The sequence below is a fragment of the Lactuca sativa genome, chromosome 5, assembly GCF_002870075.4.
Source record: "Lactuca sativa cultivar Salinas chromosome 5, Lsat_Salinas_v11, whole genome shotgun sequence".
Lineage (NCBI taxonomy): Eukaryota > Viridiplantae > Streptophyta > Magnoliopsida > Asterales > Asteraceae > Lactuca > Lactuca sativa.
The window spans coordinates 182,075,200-182,084,243 of record NC_056627.2 but is presented as its reverse complement, the minus strand read 5'-3'; the positions used below and the strand labels follow the sequence as shown (position 1 = coordinate 182,084,243).

Genomic DNA, 9,044 nt, shown 5'->3' with positions numbered 1-9,044 from the left:
ATCCAATAGGATGCCAATTGATCTTGAAGATATTTAAAAGTCAAATAAAGAAGAACTGATAGTTCAAACTAAAAGTCAACTAAGGTATCTCAACCTTTTCTTTGCATATCTAGTATAGTTCATCTTCCTCCTAAGTTTTAAGGTTCCATATTACTATAACAGGATTCATGCAGACTAATGATGAGTCACTAGTTAGTATAGATGAGCCATCTGAATATAAGGAAATGATGGTAGGCCCAGAGGTTGCCAAATGGAAAGAGAGCATAAAGAGCAAGATTCAGTACATGTACGATAACACAATTTGGAATTTGATTGATCCTACACTTGGCCTTAAAACTGTTGGTTATAAGTGGATCTTCAAGAAGAAATGCGATATGGATGGGAATAAGAAGACATTAAAGTCTAGACTTGTCTCAAAGGGTTATACTCAAAATCAAGGGATAATAATGAGGAAACATTCTCACCAATAGCTAAGATCAATTCTTTTAGGATATTACTTGCCATAATTTCTTTTTATGATTATGAAGTATGGAAAATGGACGTGAAAAATGTTTTCCTTAATGGAAAACTCACATATGATTCGTAAACAGCACAACTGAAGGGTTTCATAGATCCTAAATATCCAAATAGAGCGTGTAAGCTTAACAGATCCATCTATGGACTCAAACAAGCATCTCGCAGCTGAAATCTCTTCTTTCATGAAGAAGTCAAGGTGTTTGGATTTTCTATAAGCGAAGATGAGTCTTGTGCATATGTTAAATCTAGTGGGATTTTTTAGTCTTGCTAGTGTTGTATGTTTATGACATACAACTTATAGGAAAATGTTTCGGTATGAAGGACCTAGGAGATGCAAAATATATACTTGGAATAAGAATCTACAGAGATAGATTAAAAAGTCTAATAGAACTTAGCCAAAGTACATACTTGGATAAGAACTTGAAGAAGTTCAGGATTCAAGATTCCAAGAAAGGGTTTCTACATATGCAACATGACATTAAATTGATTAAATATCAATGTCCCAATACTATTGATGAAATAGGCTGTAACTCTCGCAAATTCGGGCTAGAAATTCAAAGGATTATAAATTATAAATATTCGTTTTATCGAATAATTAAATCCTCGAATAGGATAATTGTAAATAATTAAGAATCCTTCATACACGTTGCGAGTTATATATATAATATTTAAATATTATGTACATAGTCTATCGACAAATATTATGGACTTAAAATCTATATATATCTTACAAATGAGGCCATCCAAATCAATGTTATTTTAGTAACTAATTTATCTATTACCACATTAATTTTATTTTCTTTCTACTTATCCCACATCGCTTCACACATATATCTAACATTTCATGTTTTCCCTATATAATTTTACTAATGTGCTTCTCTTATCTTTAATTCATAATCATAATGTGGCTTTCAAAGTCTATTATTAATATTCACTTGTAGTTGATTTATCATAAAAAAATGTTTTTATCTAAAAGTTAGAAAATATTCTACTATTTGATTTCGACCTCTAGAAGTATTGAAATTTAGAAGCTATTATAAAATTACTTAGAAATTTTAATTAAAAAACGAATAACATTGGATGTTCATATTATGTCATTTTTATAGTCTAATTTGTAGTGATACATGTAAACTTCTTTTGAATTATCACATTATATATTTTTTACAATAAACGTGTGAACATTGTTAAAAAAAAGTTGGAAGTTGTATTTATATAATTGTTCAAAAAATTAAACTTTTATGTAAATGTTAAGACTCAAAATTATATACTTTAACCCATTAAAAATATTTGTCATGTAATAGCTAAAAATGATATTTCCTGAAATACGTGTTAAGAGCATATCTGACGATATATGATGATTTAGGATATAGAGTAAACCTAAATTAATTAAGATGAATATCGGGTAGTATATTCTTATGAGTACGGGTGAGATATACATGGAGGGTAGAACTTTAAAATTCATCATTAATTCGAGAGCATGGATTAGACATAGTCATTCCTCCCTAGTCCGAGAGTATGGAGTGGGCCTAGTCATTTGTCATTGATCCGAGAGACATACCTGATCCAGGAGAATGGATTAGGTGAAGCTGTTAATTTTAGATCTGAGAGTATGGATCGTGTCTTTGTAAGGATCGACGAGATGGGGTAAAATTGGTTATATAAGGTGAAATTGTAAATATTGTGATATGATATAACATTGTAAGATTTTAGTCCCTATGTACTCAACATGTTTCACAACCTAACCAACTCAGTTTATTTGTATCATTGGTGTCGATACAAAGAAACATTACACCGAGAGACTAAAGGAGGTGTAAATCATTAGCGTAAATGAATGTAACTTTTGTTTATGCTTATGTTTATGTATTGAAGATGACCTCCTAATGTTTTATTATAAACAAAATACATTTCTTCGGAAATGCTTTCATAATAACTTTATCATATTTTCTAGGAACAAATTCTACTGTATTATTCTTTAAAATGGATGCTCTTGTTTTCAAATAAAGCATAAATAAATCGGTCTTTTCTGGCTGAGAAGTTGGGATGTCACATTTCTTCAAGAAAAAGTTGAGAGCGAGCTTTATTAAATCTGGGTAATGGGTCCGATTATTGAATGTGTAACGCCCTGATTCTCAAGTATGGATTTAAATAAAAGGTTCTTTGGTTTTAAGTCCTATGCTATGAGTTGGTTGCCCTACTCGTCGAGTAGCAGCAGGGTGCGATCGCGTGTTAAGTGACCTACTCGCCGAGTCCAGGGAGGGACTCGACGAGTAGGAGCTGACAGAGGAAACCTTAAACCTTGGGGTTTTGCACCGTATTTAAAGAGGCCTAAGCCTCCTTTGGCCTTTGTACAGTCTTTGAGAGCTCAGTGAAACCCAAATTCATGTGGTACTCTTTTTGGTGTGTTTTAAGCCTTGGAAAAAAGGTTGGCTTGGAGGGAAAAGCTTGAAGAGCAAAGGAGTTGAAGCAAGGAAGGTGTGGAAAGCAGAACTTGCCTCAACTAATATCTTTTGGAGGTATCAAGTTGCAATCTTCACTCCTCTTTTTCTTCTAGATATCTTTGTGGTGGAGTTTTAGAGTTGTATGGAATTTTGGAGTCATATTGGTGAGCTATGGGCTAGATCTGAAGTTGTAACTTCAGATATGGACCCTTCTCAAGATCTAGAATCATAAAGTTTCTGTTTTGGTCGTGGATGAGGCCCTCCTTGTGCATGAACCCTCATTAAGAGCTTAGATTTGGCATTAAGAGCCTTTTTAGTCATGCATGCACGTAATGTCTGCAACTTTACGTGAAAAGCAAGCCCTAGAAGCTTGGATCTGTAATTTGGAGCCATTACATGGCTTAAATGAGTCTGTATGGCTTAAGGACTGAAGAAAATCGACAAGTCGGAAGGCTGACTCCGTGAGTCATATGAAGATGTCCATTGAACTCGACGAGTTGGATGAATAACTTGGCGAGTCTGATGAAGATTGTCATAGACTTGACGAGTTGTATCAACAACTCGGCGAGTCGGATGAGTTTTCCCTAAGTTATGAATGCATGTGAATCCGTCGTGTTGAAAGAAGGAAACTCGATGGGTGGCCTTAGGGTTTCGATCGAAAATCGTAGGAACTCGACGAGTCACCCCGGTTTCTCGGCGAGTGGGAAAGAACTTCAAGGAAGTCGGCGAGTGGCTGAGGGTACTCGGAAAGTTAAGGTCAACATGGACTGTTGACCTTGACTGAGGACTTTGACTTTGATCAGGGGCTGACTAGTTGGTTTATGGAGTACCTTGTGAGGTTAAGGACTTATGAGTATGCTCGTACTATGTTAATAGGTGGCGGAGTCTTTGGCGAGTGATCCGAAAGTTGGGATTTATCTACCGAGTCGACATCTGCAAGGTGAGTTATCCTCACTGTATCAAAAGGGTCTAAGGTATCAAGCTCGGCCCTTTAGTTGTTATGGTTATGATACGATGTATGCGATTATGATATGGTAGATCGAAATCAGGATAGACAGTATGTTATGTTTTATGATCCTTAGGGATTGATATGTTAGTGGCCTGCTGGGCTTGTGCTCTAGTTATGAGAGATCGCTATGATTGATGATCCGTAAGATAAATATATTTGATGTCTGTATATGCCAGTATATGTTAGTTATGCGCACATGATTACTTGTTTGTTGGTTGGGTTGAGGCAGTCCTGCTTTGTGTTGAAGGCCAACATACCCTATGAGCGGTCTACGGAGACTGTACGCCCATGTGGCGGTCCAGTCATGCCGAAGGCTCGGTACAGTTTCAGTTAGACTGTAGGCCCTGTAGGGCGGTCTAGTCGGGCCGATTGTCCAGTATGCATATTGATTGATTGATTATTACTAATATGATATTATAGTGTGGTATTGGAATTTTGGGGGTGATATTGCCATATTTATACATATTTTTAGGAAATATTTAAGTACATTTTTATATATATTTTGGTCATTTGCATAGAATAATGGTACTTATAAGGTTAAATTATATTTTGCAGCCAAAAAGAAGACATTTTGAAGAAAAGGGACTAAAAGCGTTAAAGGATGGAACTTTAGAGGTTGAAGGCTTGAAAGACAAGAAAACACCCAAAAAGACGTACTCACGACGTGAACAGTTGATGGTTCACGACGTGAATAAAGAGAGATAGAAGATAAGCTTCCGGGTGAAGGAATCCTTGTCGATCACGATTACCTCGAGTTCACGACGTGAACGGTGAATTCGAAGAGAATATAATATCTTTGCCTATTACGATTGGGGAGACTTTTGGCTGGCTTAGAAGGGTTCCTGGAGACGAAATTCAAAAGAAAAGAAGACCTGGAAGCTGGTTTTAACACCAAAGAAGAAGTTCATAATTTGGTTTATAAATTGGCACACTTGAACATGTCATTGATTATAGTTTTTGTTTTTTTAGCTGTTAGGATGTCCAGCTAAATGTAGCTGCTTCTGTTAGCTAGATGAAGCTAGAACTCATGGTTTTAATGCATTAGATTTGACATTACTTGTTGGTGATACGCTTGTGTTGATTGATTTTACCTAGCATGCTTTAATTAATTGTTTGATTGCTTTAAGTTCTTATTCTGTGTAGTTAAGTGAACACAAATCTGCATGAATTCGAATACCTAATAATATAGTGAACACTAGTTTATTAGAGCTAAGATCAAACCAATCTTAGATAAGTAATTGAATCATTGAATTACGCTGTGTTAGAGAACTCATATTATGACTGTAATTGTGTTTTGATTAATAAATCTTTCATGGCTCCAACCTTATTTAATAATTGATTATGTGTTAACTATTGTGTGACCATACATAGATTTACATGAATTGATTAATAATTAGTAGATTTAGAACTAAATTGTTAATACTTCTTAAATTGGTAACCAACAGTAATAGTCATAGCTAATGTATAACCATTGAGTGAAAGCAGATTTGAACTAACATAAGTGTTTTGTTTATTGATTGAGTTTTTGTTAAAGAATTAATTTCATCTAAACTTGCAAAATTAGATAAAAACCCCTTTTTAGCTCATTAGTAATTAGGTTAGTTTAGTAGTAAATAAATTAATTAGTCAACACCGTTCCCTGTGATCGACAACCGACTTACCAAAGTATTCTATAATTCGACTAGGTACACTGCCTAGGTGCATTTTAGTTACTTAGTTAGTTAGGTTATAAATATTAAAATTAGTGGGTACTTCCGTGCACATCAAGTTTTTGGCGCCGTTGTCGGGGAACGGCTTAGTTTATTAGTTTGTTTGCTTTAAATTAATCGATCCTTTTTGTAGGTTAAAACCTGCAAAAAGTTATTTTTCTGTTTATTTCTATTTTTAATTTTTTTCTGTACATCCAGGGCTCACGACGTGAATCTTTAAGATTCACGACGTGAGAACTGCAATCCTTAGTTTTGTTTATTTCAGTCCGTTTTTCTTAGTTCAGTTTTACGTTTTATTTTCTTTTTCTCATTTCAGGAGTTCATGACCAGAGGTTCTAACACACCTTTGGTACCACCACTTGAATATCCCGAGTCTACACTTCACAAAAAGAAGTGTAAGAGTGTGAAAGAAGATCAAACACCAAAGAAGACACCCTTACAAGAACTAAAATCAGCCTTTTCAAGGAAGTCAGGGAAGAAAACAGAGGAGTCAACTTCATCTTTAAAGAACAAGAGCAAGCTTGAACACTTAGATCAAATACCCGTCAAAGCCAAGTCCGAGTACGATACGAAGCCTGAATTTGAACTACATACTAGTGAGCCCGAAAACGAGCTAGAGAACGAGATGGCAAAAATTGATGAGATGTCCATGGGGGACTACAAGAAGCGAATTCGAGATGATGTGGGGCCGGGTTAAGTACATCCTACGATTCCTGCCAATGCCACGTTCGAGTTAAAGGGACATATCCTTACTGCACTTAAGGATATCCCATTTTACGGGAAAGATCACGAGGATGCTTTCAAACACTTAGACGAGGTGAATGATATTACGGATTATTTTAATACTCCCAATATCCGAAGGGAGACAGCTTTGCTAAGGATGCTACCAGTTACTTTCAAGGGAGTAGCAAAAGACTAGTTAAAGGCACTCCTACCTGGTACGATCACCACATGGGCCCAGTTGCGTGAGAGATTCCTAGAACAGTTTTGTCCACCCTCCAAAATCTCTAAACTCAAGAAGGCAATTTCCAACTTTGAGCAAAATCCGGGGAAGTGATTATACGAGGCCTGGGAACGTTACAAGGGGTTGTTAAGGAATTGTCCTCAACATGACCTCAATATTCAGCAGGAGATGTCGATATTCTATGATGGGGTGAATGTCATGACTAGAAAACTCCTTGATTCGCAAGGACCACTAACGATGAAGAACCCAAACCAAGCCAAGGAGCTGATTGAAGAGTTTTCAAGTCACTCTCAAGAGTATCACAACCCAGGTCATGATGGAATAAAAGGCGATGGAGGTACACAAAATGAAGAGATGGCTGATGTGAAGGCAAATCTTAACACTATGGATAGGAGATTGACTCAAGTGGACCAATCAATTCATGCAATTCAAGTTGGTTGCGAGATATGTAGTGTCCCACACTTGACAAAAGATTGCAATATGGATGAATATGGTAACAAGAAAGATCAAGTATGCTACTCAAGTGGGGACAAGTATGAAGAAGATTGGAGAAAACCAAAGAAGGAGTGCCTGCCTTATGAAGAACACAAGAAGCAACAAGAAGATAAATTTAGGAAAACTGGTTGGGGCTTCTACCAAAGAGAGCAACCACCAGTTGAGAAGAAATTAGAATTAGAAACCATGTTGATGAAATTCATGGAAGCTTCAGAAAAAAACATGATGCTACTGACGTTGCAATGGAAGAACAAACAAGTATAATGAAGAATCATTATGCAATGATGATAGATCAGCAAGCATTAATAAAGAATTAGCAAGCCTCCATCAATAACCTTGAAGTAGAACTTGGTCGACTTACCACTTTGGTTAATGAGAAGATGTTCCAGAAAGATTCTGAAAACAAAACCCAATCTCATGTGATGGCCATAGATATTGAAGAAGAGGCAACTTCTGAGTTCCTAGAAGCCTTAGAAATGGAGCCACAACAGCCTGATCCAAAGCCAAAGAAGCCAAAGCTCGAAATTGAAGAAGCTGCTGGATCACCCAGTTCACGTCGTGAGCCCACTATGCTCACATCGTGGGCTCAGTCTGAACAGAAGAATTCCGTATTTGTTCCAGCTTATGAACCACCTTTTCCATTCCCGTCTAGAACTAATCTCAGTCCACTGGAGAGAGAACATCTGTAGTTTATCAAGCAATTGAAGGGTATTCCTATTAATACTCCCTTTATTGATTCACTTGCAAAAGTTCCAGAATATGCTAAGCTCTTACAAGATTTATTAAACACTCGTTAGCAATTAAAGGAGAATTCTAAAGTGATCCTATGTGAGCAAAGCTCAAAGGCTGTGATGGGGGAAATACCTAAGAAGATGGGGGATCCTGGACGACTCACTCTTCCATGTGAGTTTGGTAATAACATGAAGGTTTATGCTTTAGCCGATTTTGGGGCTAGCATAAATTTGATGCCCTACTCGCTCTATGAAAAGTTAAATATTCAGAAGTTGAAGGATACAAAGATGACTATTCACATGGCGAACCGTTCAGTAACACAGCCCTGGGGCATTGTTGAAGGTATTTTAGAAAAAATTGGGAAATTCGTTTTTCCAATAGACTTTGTGGTATTGGATATGAAAGAAGATCCCAATGTACCAATTATTCTTGGTCGCCCGCTACTAAACACTGCTGGAGCTCTTGTTGATATTCGGGAGTCTAAGCTCACCTTAAGGGTTGGTAATGAAAAGTAAATTTTTGGGATAGAAGATGGATTTCAAGGGAATCATGCTTAAGAAGAGGTTTTCAACATTGATGAAGACAAGGAACTTGAAGAATTAGAGAAGCTCATGGAAGAAGAAATCAAAACAATTCAGCAAGTTAAAAGAACAAAACCAAGAGCATATGTTCCATTTTTAGTTGAAGTCATTTCCTACACGAGTCCAACTTCTTGGGTGAGCAATGAAGATGATGAGATGACGAGTGATGAAGAGGAGGTTACTTCAAAAGTAGCAAATCTAGTGGTGAAAGAAGAGAAGGATGTTATGGAGTGTAAGGTAGAGACTAAAGGGACCAAATGCAAGCTTGATGAAGACGAGGTGAAAGCTAAAAAGGAAAATTCGAAAAAGGCGTACAAAAGACGAGTTCAATCTTACAAGATGTGTTTCAAGGAATAAAAGATCCTAGTGGTGGACTCTTCAGCTGACTCAACGTAGGAGGCAAGGAGTCCGGCTCATGACTCCAAGAAAAAGAAGCGCTTCTCGGGAGGAAACCGAGTTTGGTTTGCTATTTTTTCCTTTTCTTTTTAGTTTTTGCATTTTAGTCTTAGAAACATAGATCATATCATTTAACTCGCTTTATTCATAACTGAACACTGAGTGTGGGGTCCTTAAAAATGAAGTGGTGATAATAAAGAATTT

The 9,044-nt window shown here is 36.6% G+C and overlaps 1 non-coding gene across 1 annotated transcript; it reads right to left on the bottom strand.

Annotated features, from left to right (window-relative positions):
- Positions 1 to 6,681: 6,681 nt before the first annotated feature.
- On the bottom strand, positions 6,682 to 6,788 carry LOC111897654 (small nucleolar RNA R71). The gene has a single exon (XR_002852345.1). It is a non-coding gene; the product is annotated as a small nucleolar RNA R71 (small nucleolar RNA).
- Positions 6,789 to 9,044: the final 2,256 nt, after the last annotated feature.